Source organism: Schistocerca cancellata, chromosome 3 (assembly GCF_023864275.1).
Source record: "Schistocerca cancellata isolate TAMUIC-IGC-003103 chromosome 3, iqSchCanc2.1, whole genome shotgun sequence".
NCBI lineage: Eukaryota > Metazoa > Arthropoda > Insecta > Orthoptera > Acrididae > Schistocerca > Schistocerca cancellata.
This window is the reverse complement of record NC_064628.1, coordinates 900,740,844-900,763,442: the sequence shown is the minus strand read 5'-3', so window position 1 is coordinate 900,763,442 and position 22,599 is coordinate 900,740,844. Positions and strand designations below refer to the sequence as shown.

At 44.9% G+C, this 22,599-nt stretch overlaps 1 protein-coding gene across 2 annotated transcripts in view; it reads left to right on the top strand.

Annotated features, from left to right (window-relative positions):
• LOC126175975 (tubulin polymerization-promoting protein homolog) overlaps positions 1–22,599 on the top strand; it is a 457,338-nt gene that overhangs the window by 130,049 nt on the left and 304,690 nt on the right. The gene's annotated exons all lie outside the window — the stretch shown is intronic.

Sequence of the window (22,599 nt, the reverse complement as noted above, 5' to 3'; positions counted from 1 at the left end):
CGCTTTTTCATTCAGTTGGACTGACGATGCAGAACCCCCAAAAAAACTCTGGCGTCAGCTTCTACTTTTTATTCTTTGAGATAGGTCCTTGTAATCAGATTCAGGGTTTCTTTCTTTGGCACAAGATTCGAAGTCATCAAATTTAACACTGAGGTTAATAAGAAAATCAAGTTAAGTGAACAAATTAGTTGCAACGTGCAGTGTTATTGTTTCTTTCTGTAGATAAGTACTTGTTTTGTCAATTCTTTCCAATATAGAGCTCCAAATTTCCGTCAGTACAATAAATTCAAGCTTTCCCATTTTTCTGGTCGCACTAAGGGCTTTGCCTCTAGTTTCTCTTGCCTGTTCTGTATCTTCTGCGATGGACATCAAATTTCTGTAATTGGTTTATGATCTTCATGTAAGGTGCTTACTGCATCATCTTGGGCTGATCATCTGGTTTGTGAGAGACACTTAACAATTTTTGTCAACCTAAATGTTGTCTCAATATTTTCCATCAGTGCGTAAAGCTCAACAAAATGTAGTACACTTTCAGAACCATTCGAAAAACTTTGTTGCCTCTGATACACACCCAGCAGCTTGGACACCTACCAAGTTCAGTGAATGTCCCGCACATGGTACAAACGGGGCAAATTCACATTTCTCCTTGATTCTTGTTTGTAGGCTAGTATACTTCCCCGACATATTTGAAGCATTTTGTCCTCTGCAATATTTTATGGGAATATCATGATTCTCTAAAAAATTCAAGATGATTTCCGCTAAATACTCATATATATGGTCTTTAATAGGTATAAATTTCAGGAACCTTTCAAGAGGAACACGGTCTTTTCTGTATCGAATTATAAAAGTTAGTTGGTCAACATGAGACAGATCGGGCGTACTGTCAACGCTAACGGAAAAATATTTTGCTAATTTAACTTCACTTATAATTTTTTGGGACCTGTTTTCCCTTTACGTTAATAAACTCATTACATATATTCGCTGACAAATAAGAAGTGTTACTTTTTCCAGGATTCCCAAATTTTTGTATGTGATCTGCAAGAAATGGGTCGAATTCACTCAGCAATTCCACACATCCCAAATAATTTCCATTGTTGGGAGATCCTAGGATTTCATCGTCACCGCGAAATGGAAGCCCTCTCGATGCTAAAATTTTTTACAAAAGCTGCAGTCCGCTTAAGTACATTTCTCCAGTAATCCAATTCTTTTTGATGTTGAGGTAATAAGTCTAACCGAGCGAGGTGGCGCAGTGGTTAGACACTGGACTCGCATTCGGGAGGACGATGGTTCAATCCCGCGTCCGGCCATCCTGATTTAGGTTTTCCGTGATTTCCCTAAATCACTCCAGGCAAATGCCGGGATGGTTCCTCTGAAAGGGCACGGCCGACTTCCTTCCCCATCCTTCCCTAATTCGATGAGACCGATGACCACGCTGTCTGGTCTCCTTCCCCAAACAACCAACCAACCAATAAGTCTACATCTAGTTCAAAAATGGTTCAAATGGCTCTGAGCACTTAACTTCTGAGGTTATCAGTCGCCTAGAACTTAGAATTACTTAAACCTAACTAACCTAAGGACATCACACACATCCATGCGCGAGGCAAGATTCGAACATGCGACCGTAGCGGTCGCTCGGCTCCAGACTGTAGCGCCTAGAACCGCATGGCCACTCCGGCCGGCCTCTATATCTGGTCTACCATCCGGTTTACTTCGTGCCAGATAAGTCATCATAGACTGTCTATATGCTGAGCTATTTTCATGAGCTTCTAGTCATGTGATTAATGTGCTTCCAAGCACAACATCCACGCGGAGAGCATAGATTTACATCAGAAGTATGAAAAACAAAGAATATAGTTTTGAAAGCCGAGTACAATGACCGTTTTCTTTTGACGCTTTCATTGTTCTTTAATTTGCGAATAAATAATGCTTTGTCGAAATACCTAGTTATTGAGTTATTGCCATCTTTGTAGGTTCTGGATGCCCCGGAAAGGTCAGAATCTTTATTTTGAAAATTCACGGGTCGCTTACGAATCAAAATTTCGCGATTTCTTTCTGTAAAATTTTCATGAAAACAATCAGCGGTATCGTGTGATATTTGTTCTGGATTTGAAAACTGTTGTTCAAGTGACACAGTTGTCGGTGGAGTCACCTAAATTGTTGCTCTTTCGTCATTGGTAGAAATGTGAACATTCAGAAATTCCAGCAATTTGTGATCGACACGACTCATGAAGTGGAAGATTTATTATCCGATTGCTACTTAGAGAAGTTGCTCCTGTAGTAGTATGCTGTTAATTTTGGTAACTTTTCAGTTACTTCCTTCTGATGTACAGTTTTTTTCGTTTCCACTAGGATATGACGGGTTCCACATTTTACATTATAATACAGTATTTATTTTTACACCGAAAGCAGTCGCTAACACAAAACAAAACAGGCAAACGAAGATTTAATTAAAGAATACCTCAGAGCACAGTCAATGACAACTACAAACATAACAAACGTCACAACAACGCAGACAAATACAGGGGAGTTGCCGATAGTCGGGTCGGTTTATTTAAGTCAGTCGGCCCCGTTTAATTTTACGTCGCTATTCGCTCCGTGCAGAACTCTGCACTGTGCAAAGCTAATAAGCAAGTAGGTATTGTAGTCAGTCATTGTCGTTCGATTTTTTCGAAATAAATCTGTTTTTCGGTTATAATATCGGTTATCGTTGGACGATCTGGTAGGAACTAGGGGACTCCTATGGATCGCCGGGTCCTGGGCACGTGTGCAGATTGCCCAGAGGGAAAAAGGGGCCTGCGTGTACAGGGTGTTTCAAAAATGACCGGTATATTTGAAACGGCAATAAAAACTAAACGAGCAGCGATAGAAATACACCGTTTGTTGCAATATGCTTGGGACAACAGTACATTTTCAGGTGGACAAACTTTCGAAATTACAGTAGTTACAATTTTCAACAACAGATGGCGCTGCAACTGATGTGAAAGATATAGAAGACAACGCAGTCTGTGGGTGCGCCATTCTGTACGTCGTCTTTCTGCTGTAAGCGTGTGCTGTTCACAACGTGCAAGTGTGCTGTAGACAACATGGTTTATTCCTTAGAACAGAGGATTTTTCTGGTGTTGGAATTCCACCGCCTAGAACACAGTGTTGTTGCAACAAGACGAAGTTTTCAACGGAGGTTTAATGTAACCAAAGGACCGAAAAGCGATACAATAAAGGATCTGTTTGAAAAATTTCAACGGACTGGGAACGTGACGGATGAACGTGCTGGAAAGGTAGGGCGACCGCGTACGGCAACCACAGAGGGCAACGCGCAGCTAGTGCAGCAGGTGATCCGACAGCGGCCTCGGGTTTCCGTTCGCCGTGTTGCAGTTGCGGTCCAAATGACGCCAACGTCCACGTATCGTCTCATGCGCCAGAGTTTACACCTCTATCCATACAAAATTCAAACGCGGCAACCCCTCAGCGCCGCTACCATTGCTGCACGAGAGACATTCGCTAACGATATAGTGCACAGGATTGATGACGGCGATATGCATGTGGGCAGCATTTGGTTTACTGACGAAGCTTATTTTTACCTGGACGGCTTTGTCAATAAACAGAACTGGCGCATATGGGGAACCGAAAAGCCCCATGTTGCAGTCCCATCGTCCCTGCATCCTCAAAAAGTACTTGTCTGGGCCGCCATTTCATCCAAAGGAATCATTGGCCCATTTTTCAGATCCGAAACGATTACTGCATCACGCTATCTGGACATTCTTCGTGAATTTGTGGCGGTACAAACTGCCTTAGACGACACTGCGAACACCTTGTGGTTTATGCAAGATGGTGCCCGGCCACATCGCACGGCCGACGTCTTTAATTTCCTGAATGAATATTTCGATGATCGTGTGATTGCTTTGGGCTATCCGAAACATACAGGAGGCGGCGTGGATTGGCCTCCCTATTCGCCAGACATGAACCCCTGTGACTTCTTTTCTGTGGGGACACTTGAAAGACCAGGTGTACCACCAGAATCCAGAAACAATTGAACAGCTGAAGCAGTACATCTCATCTGCATGTGAAGCCATTCCGCCAGACACGTTGTCAAAGGTTTCGGGTAATTTCATTCAGAGACTACGCCATATTATTGCTACGCATGGTTGATATGTGGAAAATATCGTACTATAGAGTTTCCCAGACCGCAGCGCCATCTGTTGTTGAAAATTGTAACTACTGTAATTTCGAAAGTTTGTCTGCCTGAAAATGTACTGTTGTCCCAAGCATATTGCAACAAATGGTGTATTTCTATCGCTGCTCGTTTAGTTTTATTGCCGTTTCAAATATACCGGTCATTTTTGAAACACCCTGTAGGTTACCAGCAGGAATTTGTGGACTCTCTTTCTAGCTACACGGAAGCCTTTAACCAATATTAGAGGCGGTGTCTCCTGGGGATGAGTAATTTTTTGTTACATGTGTTTATGTTGGTTATCAGTCGGTGATACGATAGTGTGTCCAGGCGTTTCGGACAACTACAAAGACGGAACCCATGTGTTTACGTGCTCCTACCATTCAGAGATCCCTTGCTCGAATAAAGCAGAGATCGCTGTGGCAACGTTTCCTGGACCGCGCACCTGTCTGCCCGCGTCACCACGCCTGCGCCGGGCCCCATCCAACAGTCTTAGCCGGCCGCATGCTGTGACGTCAGCCCACAGCCAGCCGTGCTCTTCGTGCGGAACGCGCCGACACCTGGCCTGGGGGACGCCCACTGCACGCTCTCAGCGCCGTATGTAACACCTCAGCGCGACTCCCGCTCATATGTGTAAAACTGGGCCTCTCAGTGCAGCTTACATTCTCATCGACGGCCGGAAGGCATTAGGTATAGTTCCGCAGTGTCGCTTACTGTAAAAATTACCAAATCACGGGAAATGTGACCAGTTTTGTGACTGGCTTGTCGACGTCCTAGTACGCAGAAATCAATAAATCGCTGTTAAAGAAAGAACTCGTGAGATACAAAATTAATTTTTAGAGAGCCCCTAGGGAGGTGCTGACAGTTGGTAATACAACACAATAATCACTCTAATAAGTCATTGTTCCAAATACTGACACGAATTATTTACGGCATAATGGAAGGGCTGGCAGAAGGTAACTTGGGTAGATCAGTTTGGGTTCTGCAGAAATACAGAAACACGCGAAGGAATTTTAAAGCTACGGATTATATTAGAAGACAGACTGTAGAAATGTAAATCTACGTTTACGGAATTTGCAGATTTAGAGAAACCTTTCGATAATGGTGGCTGGAATATAACCATCACTAGTTTGAATTGATTATTCACTATTTGTATGGAAATTACACTGCAGTTATGTGTCGAAAGACATGAAAGGGAAGAAGTAGTTGAAAATGGAGTGACACAGGGTTATAGCTTATTCCCCCCATGTTACTCAATCTGTACCTACAGCAAACAGTGAAGGAAATCAGAGAGAAATTCGGAAACGGAATTAAAGCTCAAGAGAAATTCGGAAACGGAATTAAAGCTCAGGAGAAGGAATAACGACTTCGACATTTTCTGATGACACTGTAGTTTCGTCAGAGGAGGTAAAAAACTAGGAAGTTAGTCTGAACAGAAAGGATAGTGTCTTGGAAAGACATTACAAACTGAATGTCAACAAAAGCAAACAGTTCTAATGGAATGTAGTCGAATTAAATTAGCCGGTAAAAAAGGAATTATCCTTGGATATGAGAACCTATGGGTAGTTGAGTTTCTGTTTGAGCAGCAAAATAGCTGATGATGGTCGGTTTAGAGAGTACTTATTGCCTCGCCCGACATACATCGCGAAAGCTCGGTTAAGTCCGATGGGAAATCAGTTTATGAATGACAAGATACCCACGTCATTAACTTTGTCACGCTTTATCGAGAGCTTGACTGTATTTATGCGCGCAGCTACGAAATGTCGTATTATATTGGTGTGAAATCGTAACTCCCTCTCCACCGGAGGTGGTCGCTGCAACTCTTTGTGATCTGCAGTGTCGGCTACGTCCGAGTCCAGGTGGCAAATCAGTAAGTCAGTGAAAATGAAGTCATAAACTTGGTTACAGTTTATCGAGAGCCTGAGTGTACAGGGTGATTCAAAAAGAATACCACAACTTTAGGAATTTAAAACTCTGCAACGACAAAAGGCAGAGCTAAGCACTATCTGTCGGCGAATTAAGGGAGCTATAAAGTTTCATTTAGTTGTACATTTGTTCGCTTGAGGCGCTGTTGACTAGGCGTCAGCGTTAGTTGATGCTAAGATGGCGCCCGCTCAACAGAAAGCTTTTTGTGTTATTGAGTACGGCAGAAGTGAATCGACGACAGTTGTTCAGCGTGCATTTCGAACGAAGTATGGTGTTAAACCTCCTGATAGGTGGTGTATTAAACGTTGGTATAAACAGTTTACAGAGAATGGGTGTTTGTGCAAAGAGAAAAGTTCTGGACGGCCGAGAACGAGTGATGAAAATGTAGCACGCATCCAGCAAGCATTTGTTCGCAGCCCAGGAAAATCGACTCGCAGAGCTAGCAGAGAGCTGCAAATTCCACAATCAACTGTATGGAGAGTCCTACGAAAAAGGTTAGTTATGAAACCTGAACGTCAACTACCCGAGGCGATGGATCGGCCGCCAGGCAGCCCGTGACAGAGCACTTTATCACTGGCCTCCAAGAAGCCCTGATCTTACCCCCTGCGATTTTTTCTTATGGGGGTATGTTAAGGATATGGTGTTTCGGCCACCTCTCCCAGCCACCATTGATGATTTGAAACGAGAAATAACAGCAGCTATCCAAACTGTTACACCTGATATGCTACAGAGAGTGTGGAACGAGTTCGAGCATCGGGTTGATATTGCTCGAGTGTCTGGAGGGGGCCATATTGAACATCTCTGAACTTGTTTTTGAGTGAAAAAAACTTTTTTAAATACTCTTTGTAATGATGTATAACAGAAGGTTGTATTATGTTTCTTTCATTAAATACACATTTTTAAAGTTGTGGTAGTCTTTTTGAATCACCCTGTATTTCATCGCTCAACTACCAAGTATTAAAGTGCTCTCAAATATACTGAAGAGCCAAAGAAACTGGTACACGGGCCTAATATCGTGTAGGTCCCCCGCGAGCTCGCAAAAGTGTCGCAACAAGACGTGCCATGGAGTCAAGTAATGTCTGAAGTAGTGTTGGAGGGAAATGACACCATGAATCCTGCGAGGCTCTCCATAAATCCGCAAGAGTACAAGAGGGTGGAAATGAACAGCACGTTGCAGGGCATGCCAGGTGTGCTCAATAAAGTTCATGCCTGGGGATTTTGGTAGCTAGACGAAGTGTTCAGACTCAGAAGAGTCTTCCTGGAGGCGCTGTAGCAATTCTGGACGTGTGGGGTGTAGCATTGTCCTGCTGCAGTTGCCCAAGTCCGTCAGAATGCACAATAGACACGAATGGATTCAGGTGATCAGACAGGATGCTTACGTACGCATCATCTGTACAACTGCACACGCCCCACACCATTACAGAGCCTCCACCAGCTTGAACCGTCCCCTGCTGACATGCACGGTCCATGGATTCATGCGGTTGTCTCCGTACCCGTAAACGTCCATCCGCTCGATACAATTTAAAACGAGACTCGTCCGACCAGGCAACATCTTTCCAGTCATCAACAGTCCAATGCCGGTGTTGACGGGCCCGGGCCAGACGTAAAGCTTTGTGTCGTGCAGTCATCATGGGTAGAGGAGTGGGCCTTCGGCTCCGAAAGCCCATATCGATGATGTTTCATTGAATGGTTCGCACGCCGATACTTGTTGATGCCCCAGCATTTAAATCTGCAGCAATTTGCGGAAGGGTTGCACTTCTGTCACGCTGAACGAATCTTTTCAGTCGTCGTTGGTCCCATTCTTGCAGGATCTTTATCTGACCGCAGCGATGTCGGAGATTTGATATTTTACCAGATTCCTGATATTCACCGTACATTCGTGAAATGGTCGTATGGGAAAATTCCCACGTCATCGCTACCTGGGAGATGCTGTGTCCCATTGCTCGTGCGCCGACTATAACACCACGTTCAAACTCATCTAAATCTTGGTAACCTGGCATTGTAGCAGCAGTAACCGATCCAACAGCTGCGCCAGACATTTCTTGTCTTATACAGGCGTTGCCGACAGCAGCGCCGTATTCTGCCTGTATCTGAATACGCAAGCCTATACCAGTTTCTTTGGCACCTCAGTGTAGTAACTCACTCCGCGCCACAGCCGGTCGCTGCACCCGGTGAGACCTGTAGTGTCACGTGCTGTGGCGCACGCCACACGGCTCGTGTATCTCGTTGGCCGCGTTTCGGGAGAGATGACGTCATAAACAATGAGATGCGTGTAATACTGCCCCATCATGCAAGACGTTTCCATTACTTACTTCTTTGCTACTAACTCCATTCGCAACACAGTTCGCAGGGTAAACACTGAACTGAGTCAGAACGAAACGGCAGGGCGGAATTCGCTAGAGATTCAGGTGGAATATGTGAATAAATGCGTGTAAAGTGTGTTAAATATATGTGAGATATGCGTACGCGAGCAAATCCGCTGATAAAAAGATTCTGCTAAATCCTTGGATCGATTCCAACCAAACCTGGTACACATAATGCTTATTATCTGGAAAGAAATAATTTTTTTGGGTGGGGGGGGGGGGGGGATAAAGTGGAGAGAGAAGGGGGAGGAGGAAATGATAAGAGAGAGAGTCAGGAGGAGATGGACAGACAGGGGGAGGAGAGATAGGGGGGAGGAAAAGAGAGAGAGGAAAGGAGCAGTGGTCAAAAGAGGGAGGTGCAGATGGATAGATGGAGGACTGGGGAAGAGATGGACAGAGAGACGGCAGGAGATAGACAAAGAGAAAGAGAGAGGGAGGGAGAGAGAGAGAGAGAGAGGAAATGGACAGAAATTGGAAAGGAGGAAATGGACTTGAAAGAGGCGGTGAGGAGCAAATAGAGGGAACAGAGGAGACGAACTTAGGGAGAGGGGCGGAAGATGGACAGAGGGGGAGTAGCACATGGACAGAGAGGGTAGGAGCATATTGACGAAGAGATGGGGAAGCAGCAGACGGAGAGAGAGGTGGGAAGGAGGAGATGGAAAGAGAGTGGTGGGAGGAAGAGGTGGAAAGTGAGAGGGGGAGGTGCAAATGGACAGAGAGTAGGTGGTGGACGAGGTGGAAAGGGAAAGGAGGAGGTAGATATGGAGAAGGAGATAGATTTAGAGGAGAGAGAAAGAGATGAACTAATAGAATATTGGAGTAAATACATATCCAGGCAATGTCGCGTGCTCGGCTAGTTTAGCAACAAAACTCTCCTTGACGCACAAACAACGCCTCATTTTAGGGTCTCCGCAGTATTCTCGTGTTTGCTAAACGTACCTTCTTAAAAGAATTTCTATACTCCTCTATTAATCTTTCGAGGTAGAGGGTTCCAGACAGACGAGCAACACCCAACAGCCGATCGGACGCGTGTTTTGTAAAGCTTCATTCACACTGGAGTGATTGGAAGCGAATACAAGCGAACGAGCAGTCGCCAACAGTTCGTCAGAGTTCGCTACCATTCGCCTGTATCAGTGAACAACCGTTAACACAGCAGGGAACGGAAGAGAATTCGAGAGAAAGCTTAGCGCGCCAACACTACGAAAGTTGCGTTATTGTTTTTTAAGCTAATAATTGACAATCTGGCGGAGCAAGCAAAATGTCCCTAAGAAAAGAAGAATGCAGGTGTCTGAATTTGTACGTAAACGTGAAAAGCGTGGATGTACTGTACTTAGCACTCAACTGCTTTCTTTGCGTCGTTCCAAACCTTGCACATTTGTCCGTTGATACTTTTTGCTGGGTTCTCATCACAACTGAGGAGGAAATTTAGAAGCAGGGCACTAATTATAGACGATTGCCATAATCTGAAGGAAGGCTTCCATTCACACTCTGGCTATTAGCAACTGGCGACACGTACGATGGTAACTGTTTCACGTTTCAATAGCTGTTGTATCTCAGGTGGTTCGTAATGTCTACAGAGACATACGCGAAGCATTTCAAAGGTTTTATTAAAATACGTGTAAGGATCATAATGTCAATAAAGTACTATTAATGACACTGAAAGTATACCTATAATGTGCTACTTAAGCTGCTTAAGAAAATCTTTTTCTTGTGCCGCACTACTACCTCCTGGAAGCAAACTGCTGTACCCCCAATGTCTGTGAGTATTATTATTCATGTGAAAGTGTGCGAACGGCTCCTAATGCCTGCCAATCGTATAACTGAGGTGGGACGTGGTACTAACACGGTATTCACATAGTGAGATGTACGAAACCGCCTAAAATCCACATACAGGCTGGTCAGCACATCAGCTCTCGTCATCAATCCACCGGGCAGATCCGATCTGCGACAGGTGGAGTTGCCCGGATCCTGGAAGCGTTAAAACGCGCGGATATCTGTCGGGCCGGGTCAAGCTATTTAATAGAACGTGACACTGGTGCATAATGTGTTACGGGACAGATAGCGTGGTCGCGGGAAAAAGACGTTTATTTGTTCTGTTATTAAATAAAAAACCATTCAAATAACAGAGATCATCAAGCATGTTATTGCAGCTTCGGTATCGTGAACGTCAGCAGCGAAAATGATCAGAACTTTCATGTATTTTTAAATCTAATTACCGTAATGCATACATATTAGCACTTGTGTACCATCAACGACATTTGCTGTGCTGTTCCTATTTAGTAAAAAGAAGTAAAAAGCTTGTGTTTGTTCCGTTTCCACCTGCTGGAAGCATACAATAAGTTCATCGTCTTCCTCAAATTACCACTAGGACCTTTGGCTGCTTCGGTCATTTTCTACAAATTATACTTTTTATTCTTTGTCATTTGTTATGTGCAGAGCTTGGATCCCATAAGCAGCTACGTCAATCATTTTCTTCTATCATTAACTTACATTCGCTTCAGAATAGTCCATCGCTCACACAGCTCATGTCGACTAGAAAAGTAGTTCGAGCGCAAAACAGCACTGCTAGCGCCGAAGCGCAGAGGACACGAACTTCCTTTGACTGTTCACAAAAAAGACCGACAACCAGTGTAACACGGACGAACGTCACCGAATACGAACTGAAAACGGCCGAATGCTGTTCGCTCGCGTTCACCTACCGTTTACGGCTAATAGAATTCTCTTTCGCTGATGCATGGTCACTTGTGTAAAACAGGCTTAACTGTCTTCTTTCGTGCATAATCTGTAAGTAGAGCCAAATGAATACGGGACAGACAGAAAAAAGTTGGAAAACTGTTTATTATTTCATAGGTAATCGCCATGATTGCTGGTACATTTGTCCCACTGTGAGACACGACGGCCACTGTCGTCACGTAAAAATGTTTGTGGCTGTGCAAGGAACCATGAGTGTACCCAGGCGTGCATCTCTTCGCCCAAAGCAAATCGATGACCACGAACGCAAATCGCGTGGGGAGAGATCAGGCCTCCGTTGAGGATGTGTATGGACTTCCCTGCGAAACTCTGGCCCGCCCACACATTGCGAAAGTTGTTTCGACTACGCTACAGAATTTTCGCTGGGAAGCCCTCAGACATCTTCCATATACGAGGGATGCCCAGAAAGCAATGCACTGCATTTTTATTCACAATTTTTTATTGAACATAATGAGAATTATAGACACCAAAGAACGGAGGTTTATCTACACACCCTATTTTTCCAAGTAATTTCCATCCCGTTCTATGGTTTTCCTCCAGCGCGAAACAAGGAGTGTATGCCATGTCGGTACCAATCCTTGTCCTGGTGGCGGAGCCGGTGCTTCACTGTGTGAATCATTACCACATCGTTCTCAAAATATCTTCCACGAAAGGCATCCTCTAATGGCCCAAGCAAGTCGAAGTCCGAGGGGGCTAGGTCAGGGCTATAGGGTGGATGGGTAACACCGTCCAACCCCCTGTTTTGCGATGTGTTCAGCAGTCGTCAGACTTGTGTCGACCCGAGCGTTATCGAGTTGCTGCAAAATATCTCTTGGGTTGATGAGGCGCAGAAGTTGCCGGAAGCACGTCTCAAATTTTGTTAATGTGTTGACAAATGCTTCTGAATTAATGGTACCGCCCCTTGGCATCACATTAATGAGAATCATGCCTTCACAGTCCCAGAATACGGTGATCATGACTTACCGGCGGAAGCAGTTGCTCTGAATTTTTTCTTATGTGGGGAGTGGGAATGTCGCCATTCCATCGGCTGTCGTTTTGTTTCCAGCTCAAAATGGTGAACCCAGGTTTCATCACCTGTCACAATCCGGGACAGGAAGGCCTCCCCCTAAATTTCAAAACCTTACAACAAGTCATGACAAATGTTTTTCCTGTGCGATTTGTGATCACCGTTAGACACCGTGGGACCAATCTTGCACACACTTTTGAATATCCAAGAGTGCAGATAATTGCATCCACGGTTCCTTTGTCGATTGACAGTTGCAGCGCCAACTGCCGAGTCACAACGCGTCTGTCCTCACGAATGACAACATCAGCTCGCTGCAGCATGTCAGGTGTGACAGCCGTGGATGGTCTCCCCGACAGCTGCATATCATGGAGCTCCGCCGAACCACCTTCTGATGACCTCACCCTACGTGCCCAGCGACTAACTGTACTTCTGTAGAGAGCAGATACTCCATAGATTTTGCACAAGCGTTTGTGAATATTCCCCACGGTTTCTTTCTCTGCAGTGAGAAATTCAATGACGTCACGTTGCTTGTAACGTACATCACCTACGAACGCCATTTTGAAACTGTATTGCTGCTACGCTATTTGCTGGAAGTGACGGAAACTTGGAACGCTCACTCAGGGGACTTCAAATAATACATACGAAACGTTTCGCATTCGTAGGTTTGTTTTTAGATGAGAAAAAAATGCGGTGCATTACTTTCTGGCAACTCTCGTAATTCTGATCTCTCTCCGTGCGATTCCCAGGCTTTTGCTGCTCTGAAGAAAGACATTTGTGGTAGTTGATTTGCTTCGGATGAAGAGATGTACACCTATATACAGTCATGGTTCCATAGACAACAGTAAAAATGTTCCATGAAGGCATTGACCGCCTTATCTCACTGTGGGATGTATGTACTGCCAGTTATGGCGACTACTTTTGAAGTAATGAGCACTTTACTTAACTTTTTTTCCCTCTGACTCGTTTTCGTTTGACTGCCCTGTACACCGGGTGTCCCTCCTGAAAGTCACCAGGTCTGTTTTATCTTATGTTTCGGCAGATACCTACAATTTCATTTTTGAAATGTGTAGCTGAAGTCAGCCCAAACGAATATTGCTCACCACGTCTTTCATACGATGCCCAGTGTCGATGGAAAGGGTCGGTTTGTTTAGCGTTACAAACAAGTTAATTTTGAAAACAGAATATTACATGCACATTCGATAGAGCGGTCCCCAATTAAGTGAGAGCACGTATTGCCTGTAGGGGAAACATCGACTGTTAAAATTAAGACTTTCAGAACTTTTGGCTGCCCTGAAAACTTGGTCCCAAATTACTCTAGTGCGACTCTCCTTTTTCGTTATGTATAAACAGGGACAGTAAAACACGATTAATAACCTGTATCCCAGCTGCGACTGAGCAGCGCGGGCCAGAGCTGTTAGGTAAAACGCATATCATTCTAGACCAATTTGAAAGCGCTCTATCGAATGTACGAGTGCAGTTCAATAAGTAATGCAGCACATTTTTTTTCTGAAACAGGGGTTGTTTTATTCAGCATTGAAATACACCAGGTTATTCCCCAATCTTTTAGCTACACAACACTATTTTTCAACGTAATCTCCATTCAATGCTACGGCCTTACGCCACCTTGAAATGAGGGCCTGTATGCCTGCACGGTACCATTCCACTGGTCGATGTCGGAACCAACGTCGTACTGCATCAATAACTTCTTCATCATCCGCGTAGTGCCTCCAACGGATTGCGTCCTTCATTGGGCCAAACATATGGAAATCCGACGGTGCGAGATCGGGGCTGTAGGGTGCATGAGGAAGAACAGTCCACTGAAGTTTTGTGAGCTCCTCTCGGGTGCGAAGACTTGTGTGAGGTCTTGCGTTGTCATGAAGAAGGAGAAGTTCGTTCAGATTTTTGTGCCTACCAACACGCTGAAGTCGTTTCTTCAATTTCTGAAGAGTAGCACAATACACTTCAGAGCTGATCGTTTGACCATGGGGAAGGACATCGAACAGAATAACCCCTTCAGCGTCCCAGAAGACTGTAACCATGACTTTACCGGCTGAGGGTATGGCTTTAAACTTTTTCTTGGTAGGGGAGTGGGTGTGGCGCCACTCCATTGATTGCCGTTTTGTTTCAGGTTCGAAGTGATGAACCCATGTTTCATCGCCTGTAACAATCTTTGACAGCGGGAACAAACCTTTGAAATCCCAACTGGTGAACAATTGTGACAGCACTACCAACAGAGATGTCAAGTTGAGCACTGAGTTGTTTGATGGTGATCCGTCGATCATCTCGAACGAGTGTGTTCGCACGCTCCGCCATTGCAGGAGTCACAGCTGTGCACGGCCGGCCCGCACGCGGGAGATCAGACAGTCTTGCTTGACCTTGCGGCGATGATGACACACGCTTTGCCCAACGACTCACTGTGCTTTTGTCCACTGCCAGATCACCGTAGACATTCTGCAAGCGCCTATGAATATCTGAGATGCCCTGGTTTTCCGCCAAAAGAAACTCGATCACTGCCCGTTGTTTGCAACGCACATCCGTTACAGACGCCATTTTAACAGCTCCGTACAGCGCTGCCACCTGTCGGAAGTCAATGAAACTATACGAGACGAAGCGGGAATGTTTGAAAATATTCCACAAGAAATTTCCGGTTTTTTCAACCAAAATTGGCCGAGAAAAAAAATGTGTTGCATTACTTATTGAACTGCCCTCGTACATGTAAAGTTTCGATTTAAAAATCGTTTTGTTTGTGAAATTAAATTAAATGAGTGTATGGCATAGTTGGCTGGGAAGCCCCATCCGGGGAAGTTCGGCCGCCGAGTGCAAGTCTCATTTCAGTCGACGCCACACTGGGCGACTTGTTTGTAATGGGAAACAAACAGATGTTTTTCATCGACCCAGGGCTTCGCATTGAAGACGTGGTGAGCAGTATTTGTTTGCGGTGGCTCCTCCTACACATTGAAAAAACGAAATGGGAAATATCTGCCGAACGACCACGGAAAATACACCTTACGAATCTCAGAAGCGGCGCCTTGTATACAGGGTAGTCCATTGATCGTGACCGTGCCAAATATCTCACGAAATAAGCGTCAAACGAAAAAACTACAAAGAACGAAACTCGTCTAGCTTGAAGGGGGAAACCAGATGGCGCTATGGTTGGCCCGCTAGATGGCGCTGCCATAGTTCAAACAGATATCAACTGCGTTTTTTTTAAAAATGGGAACCCCCATTTTTATTACATATTCGTGTAGTACGTAAAGAAATATGAATGTTTTAGTTGGACCACTTTTTTCGCTTTGTGATAGATGGCGCTGTAATAGTCACAAACATATGCCTCACAATTTTAGATGAACAGGTAGGTTTTTTAAATTAAAATACAGAACGTAGGTACGTTTGAATATTTTATTTCGGTTGTTCCAATGTGATACATGTACCTTTGTGAACTTATCATTTCTGAGAACGCATGCTGTTTCAGCGTGATTACCTGTAAATACTACATTAATGCAATAAATGCTCAAAATGATGTCCGTCAACCTCAATGCATTTGGCAACGCGTGTAACGACATTTGTCTCAACAGCGAGTCGCCTTCTGTAATGTTCGCACATGCATTGACAATGCGCTGACGCATGTTGTCAGGCGTTGTCGGTGGATCACGATAGCAAATATCCTTCAACTTCCCCACAGAAAGAAATCTCGCGACGTCAGATCCGGTGAACGTGCGGGCTTCGACGACCAATCCACCTGTCATGAAATATGCTATTCAATACCGCTTCAACCGCACGCGAGCTATGTGCCGCACATTCATCATTGTAAGTACATCGCCAGTCTGCCATGCAGTGAAACACCTTGTGGTTACATCGGTAGAACATTACGTAGGAAATCAGCATACATTGCACCATTTAGATTGCCACCAATAAAATGGGGGTCAATTATCCTTCCTCCAATAATGGCGCACCATACATTAACCCGCCAAGGTCGCTGTTTTTCCACTTGTCGCAGCCATCGTGGATTTTCCGTTGCCCAATAGTGCATATTATGCCAGTTTACGTTACCGCTGTTGGTGAATGACGCTTCGTCGCTAGATAGAATGTGTGAAAAAAATCTGGCATCGTCCCGTAATTTCTCTTGTGCCCAGTGGCAGAACTGTACACGACGTTCAAAGTCGTCGCCATGCAATTCCTGGTGCATAGAAATATGGTACGGGTGCAATCGATGTTGATGTAGCATTCTCAACACAGACGTTTTTGCGATTGCCAATTCACGCGCAATTTGTCTGCTACTAAAACACCTACTTCGGCATCATCATTTGTTACAGGCCGTGGTTGACATTTCACATGTGGCTGAACACTTCCTGTTTCCGTAAATAACGTAACTATCCGGCAAACGGTCCGGGCACTTGGATGATGTCGTCCTGGATACCGAGCAAAATACATAGCACATGCCTGTTGGGAATTTTGATCACAGTAGCCATACATCAACACGATATCGACCTTTTCCGCAATTGGTAAACGGTCCATTTTAACACGGGTAATATATCACGAAGCAAATACCGTCCGCACTGGCGGAATGTTACGTGACATCACGTACTTATACGTTTGTGACTATTACAGCGCCATCTGTCACAAAGCGAAAATAAGTGGTCCAAGTAAAAAATTCTCATTTCTTTATGTACTACACGAATATGTAATAAAAATGGGCGTTCCTATTTTAAAAAACGCAGTTGATATCCGTTTGACCTATGGCAGCGCCATCTAGCGGGCCAACCATAGCGCCATCTGGTTTGCCCCTTCAAACTAGACAAGTTTCGTTCTTTGTAGTTTTTCATTTGACGCTTATTTCGTGAGATATTTGGCCCGGTCACTATCGATGGACCACCCTCTATACCACTGGAAACAAGGATAGGGGATGCAAATCAAGAAACATTTCATGACTTGCTGTGACGAGTGGCAATAGGAGTGAGTGCGTGCGCGGTGTACTCCCTACGTCCCTTCTCCGCCCCCCCCCCCACCCGAGTCCTTTTGCCCAGCACCCCTCCCCTCCTCCCCCTCTTATGAGTCGTCATCGTCCATCGGCTCCTTTCCCCCCCTCCCCCCTTTCGTTTTTCTTCTTCTTATTCCCTTTTTATTTTCCCATCATCTGTCCGGGTTCCCCCCACCTGCCCTCGGCTATGGTATGTCATATTTGCCAACTTTTTAGTGCAGTGTTCAAGTGAATGTTCAGTGTTGTTCGTCTTTCCAAAGTGTTGCGAACAGAAATCATGCTGTCGCTGGATGTGAATTTTATGTCACTTGCGAACAGAAACCAGACTGTCGCCGTATTTTTTTAATTGTCTGTCTATTATTTTACCTATCTGCTTCATATGTATTTTATTAGCATCATCATCCCTTTGTTCTATGTTTAAAGTTCCACGCTTTTTCCGCCATGTTACCATTTAAGTCTCCGATTTTATCGCCTGTTTTTATTATATATTATCTTCACCTTTTTAAAACAAATTCTGTTGGCTGAAAAGCGGCATTCTAAACTGCTGCCAGCCCGCCCTCTTCGGGGGAAACGAAAGTCAATAAAGAAAAAAAACCACAATGGTTTGCAGCGGGAGAGTATGCATCGCCGGTGTGAGAATCGTCAGCTCACTCAAAGGAAGTAGACGTTGCCGTCAGTGAGGCAGTGAGAATTGTTATCGGATGCTTGAGACCTACACCTGTGATCGTCGTATAATCTCTCGCAGGTATAGCTCTATCCCAAATTTGAAGAGCAGTCGCTGCAAAAAAAGAGAGGAAAATGCAAGCAGAAGATCCAAGACATATGCTATGTAACCACACTGTTATCTCGCAACGCTTGAGATCGAGAAAGAAGTTCCTCGAGAAAACTGACGCCTTAAACACTGCACCTGTACCAAGAGCCTAAATCTGTGGCAGGAGACACAAGTCAGTCTTGCTTAGGAACGTAGAGTGGAACTTACCTGGGGGCCAGACGCTCACATATCCTACTTGGACAACGCTCAGTCGTCTCAGATCCAGTCTCCACATGCAAAATGTGGTGTCACCGCCAGACACCACACTTGCTAGGTGGTAGCTTAAATCGGCCAGTAGTACATGTCGGACCCGTGTGTCGCCACTGTCAGTACTAGCAGACCTAGCGCCACCACATGGCAGGTCTAGAAAGACGGACCAGCACTCGCCCCAGTTGTACGGACGACATTGCTAGCGACTAGACGTAGGCAGCCTTCCTCTCATTTGCCGAGAGACAGTTAGAATAGCCTTCAGCTAAGTTAATGGCTACGACTTAGCAAGGCGCCATTTGTAACATTGCATGTATCTTAATGAGTCTCACTTGTATCATGAAGATTGCTGTATTCATCAGAGAATTAAAGTTAAGTATATATTATAAGCTACGTACTTTTCTTGCTACCATTCAATAGTTATCCTGTTCCAGAATTCACGCCCGTCTGCATTACATCGCGTGCCTTTCGGCTACCTCCGAGTGGCGTGGCTCTTGCTACGCCACAACACAAAACACATTAAGGAAATGGAGACTTCTGCAAATGTGAGGAAATCGAAACACACCAAGCGAGTTGGCGCAGTGGTTAGCACACTGGACTGGAATTTGGAAGGACGACGATTCAAACCAGCGTCCGGCCATCCTGATTTAGGTTTTCCGTGGTTTCCCTAAATCGCTCCAGCCAAATCCTGGGACGGTTCCTTAAAAGGACACACCGACTTCCTTCCCCATCCTTCCCTAATCCGATGGGACCGATGACCTCACTTGTTGGTCCCCTCCACCAAATCAAGCCAAACAAACAAACACAACATCGCGTACTCCTCTGTAATCTCTCAGACGAAGCAGTTAAATTGCAAGAGTTCATTTTACCAAAGGTCAACGCTGTAAAGGTTGCAGAATACTAGAGAAGGAAGATTTAGGGCTTAGTGCATACGGAAAGTAAAGCATTTGGAATTTGACTGGAAACAGTGAGCATTTCCTGCGAGGTCGTACTCGTATTTTCTGTAACTAAGATTGGGCGCAGTCGCACAGAAGTAGAATGACAGCTGGTAGCCGCCTCGTAACACTACCCCGCACCATCTGGAAGCACTCGGCCGAGTTTCCCGGCTGCAGATGCGCGGCGCCTTGCGGGTCATAATACCGTGCGCGTACTCCAACTCCACATGATTGACTCACTATGGAACTATAGATGAAGTTAAAGTGATCTCAATTAAGTACAGGGAACCTCAGTTTCACGTAACACTTCTACATCCTTCGATGTTGGCAGCAAAAGAAAATCCCTCAGAATTGGAAGAAAGTGAAAGTGATATCGCTAAGGACAACACACACACCCATTCCCGATGGAGGACTCGAACCTCCGCCAGGGGTAGCCGCGCGAACCGTGACATGGTCGCCGACCTCACGGCTACCCTGCGCGGATTTTAAATTTGAGTAGAATATTTGTTGCTAGGTGTGTGACTGACCATTTTGTATCTAGAAATAAATTATTCACATTTTGAAAAACCTTCATTTCCGTAGAACTTTTTGTAATTTCAGATACAGACTGCAGCTCACATAAAGTGAATAATTTCAAAATGGAATAAGAAATATATTAAACTTCTGTTACAGGGCCGGCTAGAGACGGAAGCCTGAAAAGCGCTCCTAGGTACAACACTCTTCCCTAGTTGCCGGCATTTCATCGTGAGGCCAGTTACTTAGAATTAATGTTAGTAATTTATTCGTCCAATGATCATTTTACAACGATATGGGGCTTGACAGTATAATTGTGGGAAAAACATGCCATACATAGATATCTATTTTTAATGAGCAGAGAACAGATGGTCGGCGGTGACCAGGAATCATTCTCGCATTTGTCCGAAATGATTTAGTAAAACTGCGAGGGCCTAAATCGGGACGCCCGGACAAAGTAGAGCGAACGGTCCGCGGTGGCTCCAGAGTCGTCGCACTGTCCCTGTGGATACTTGTCTTGTTGGAAACATCTCATTTCCTGAAACTCGATACCTGACACGGCTATATGATCCCACTGTGTATATCTCTGGGCGCTAGTCGTGTGCGAGCGTCCTAAGCCTTTCGATTCCATATTCTTATAAGAGTCGTGGGATCATTAGCATTGTGAGCACGAGTATGGTGGAACGATAAACCGCGGTCTCCATAGGCGACGATACTGTCGACACATTCGGGTAAAATTTCTCCTTCGCACGCGAGACCTAACACGGCTGTCTCATAAACAATCAATCTTTGAAACCGAGCGAGGTGGCGCAGTGGTTAGACACTGGACTCGCATTCGGGAGGACGACGGTTCAATCCCGCGTCCGGCCATCCTGATTTAGGTTTTCCGTGATTTCCCTAAATCACTCCAGGCAAATGCCGGGATGGTTCCTCTGAAAGGGCACGGCCGACTTCCTTCCCCATCCTTCCCTAATTCGATGAGACCGATGACCACGCTGTCTGGTCTCCTTCCCCAAACAACCAACCAACCTATCTTTGAATGCGACTTATGAATGACAAAGCCATTGTGCTATCTTTCCTAATACCGGGTGATTCAAAAAGAAAGAATGGATTTCGAGGTATCTTTTGTGTTCTGGAATTTGCGTGAAGTTAATCTGTTGTTCAAGTGCATCGTGCATTCCACCGTCGATTCAGCAAGCAGTCGCCTCTGCACTAGTAGATTTATGACTGGTATACCAACGTTCTTGGAAGCTGGTTGCATATGCAAAGGGAAGAGCAACGGTCGGTCACGCAAGTCTGAAGAAAATATCGAGTGTATCCGAGATGCGTTCACACCACACCGAGCCCTCCGAAGTCCACAAGACGAACAAGCCAGGAACTTCATGTTCCTCAAACAACGACGTGGCGTGTTCTGAAACGGCGCCTACATATGAAGCCTTACAAGCTGAATTTATTGCAGCAATTTCGTCACGGCTACCACAATAGAAGGTACGAATATTGTATTTCAGTTCTCCAGAATACGGCAGCTGCACTTTTTCCGAACAACTCATCTTTTCGGATGAATCGAAGTTTCATCTATCGGGTAAAGTAAACCGCCATAATGTAAGAATTTCGATAACACAAAATCCTAGCACCGTCGTCGAACATGAAAGAATCACCAAAATTGAATGTGTTTTGTGCCGATCCTGTTCACAAAATTTAGGGCCCTTTTTTTTGCGGAGGAAACTGTGACTGGATGTCATACCTGGACATCCTGCAAAATTGGTTGTTTCCTCAGCTTCACGAAGAATTCATTGATTTCATTGTTATGTACGATGGTACCCAGCCTCACTTTCACCTTCATGTGCGCGTTATCTTAACAGCGACCCACAACGTTGGGTTGGAGGAGCTGCACAACAAGATCTAATTCATTGCTTTTGGTCTCCCAGGTCACCAGAACTCACATCTTACGATTTCATTCTGTGGGCTTACGTAAAAGACAGTGTCTTTGTTCCTCCAACGGCTGCTACTCGTCAAGAGATGAGAAATCAAACTGTTGAAGATGCTGGTTCATACAGAAAGGTATCCGTTGAATCGTACGTGGAATAAAATGGTTCAAATGGCTCTGAGCACTATGCGACTTAACTTCTTACGTCATCAGTCGCCTAGAACTTAGAACTAATTAAACCTAACTAACCTATGGACATCACACACATCCATGCCCGAGGCAGGATTCGAACCTGCGACCGTAGCGGTCACGCGGTTCCAGACTGAAGCGCCTTCAACCGCACGGCCACACCGGCCGGCCGTGCGTGGAATAAAACAGACCACCGTTTCGATGTTTCATGAGCAATGCATGGTGCTCATGTTGTGTGTATGATACACTGTGTGTGCGAACATAAGGCTTTGTTCATTCCTCTACACAGTGACATGCGCAATGTGTTTCTGTCTTTCATAGTTTGACTGCAATAAGTAACTGAAATCTGTTCTTTCTTTCTGAATCGACCTGTATATAGAATGCAGACAAAGTTAGTGGTGCTTACTTTGTGCAGATGCGACAAAATGCTGACCATTTGCATATCCATGTATGTAGTACACTGTGACTACGTAGACTTTCCCTGTGTATCAACTGAAGATCTGTATCTTCTCGGATCTGCAGCCGTATCAAGCGATAATCTAAACGCATTATATGTGGTACAGTTCATGGTAACTTGACGTGTCTTACACTCAGTTTCAATTGCCAGATGTGCAAGAATAGCTGTGGCAGCATAAATACACGGAACATGAATAATACTGTTCCGATTGTACGGGAGTAGTTCAGAAAGTAATGCACCGCACTTTTTTTCTTCGACAATTCTTTATTGAACATAATGAGAATTACACACACGAAAGAATGGTGTTTTATATACGCACTCCATTTTTCCACTTAGCCTCCACCCCATTCTATGGCGTTCCTCCAGCG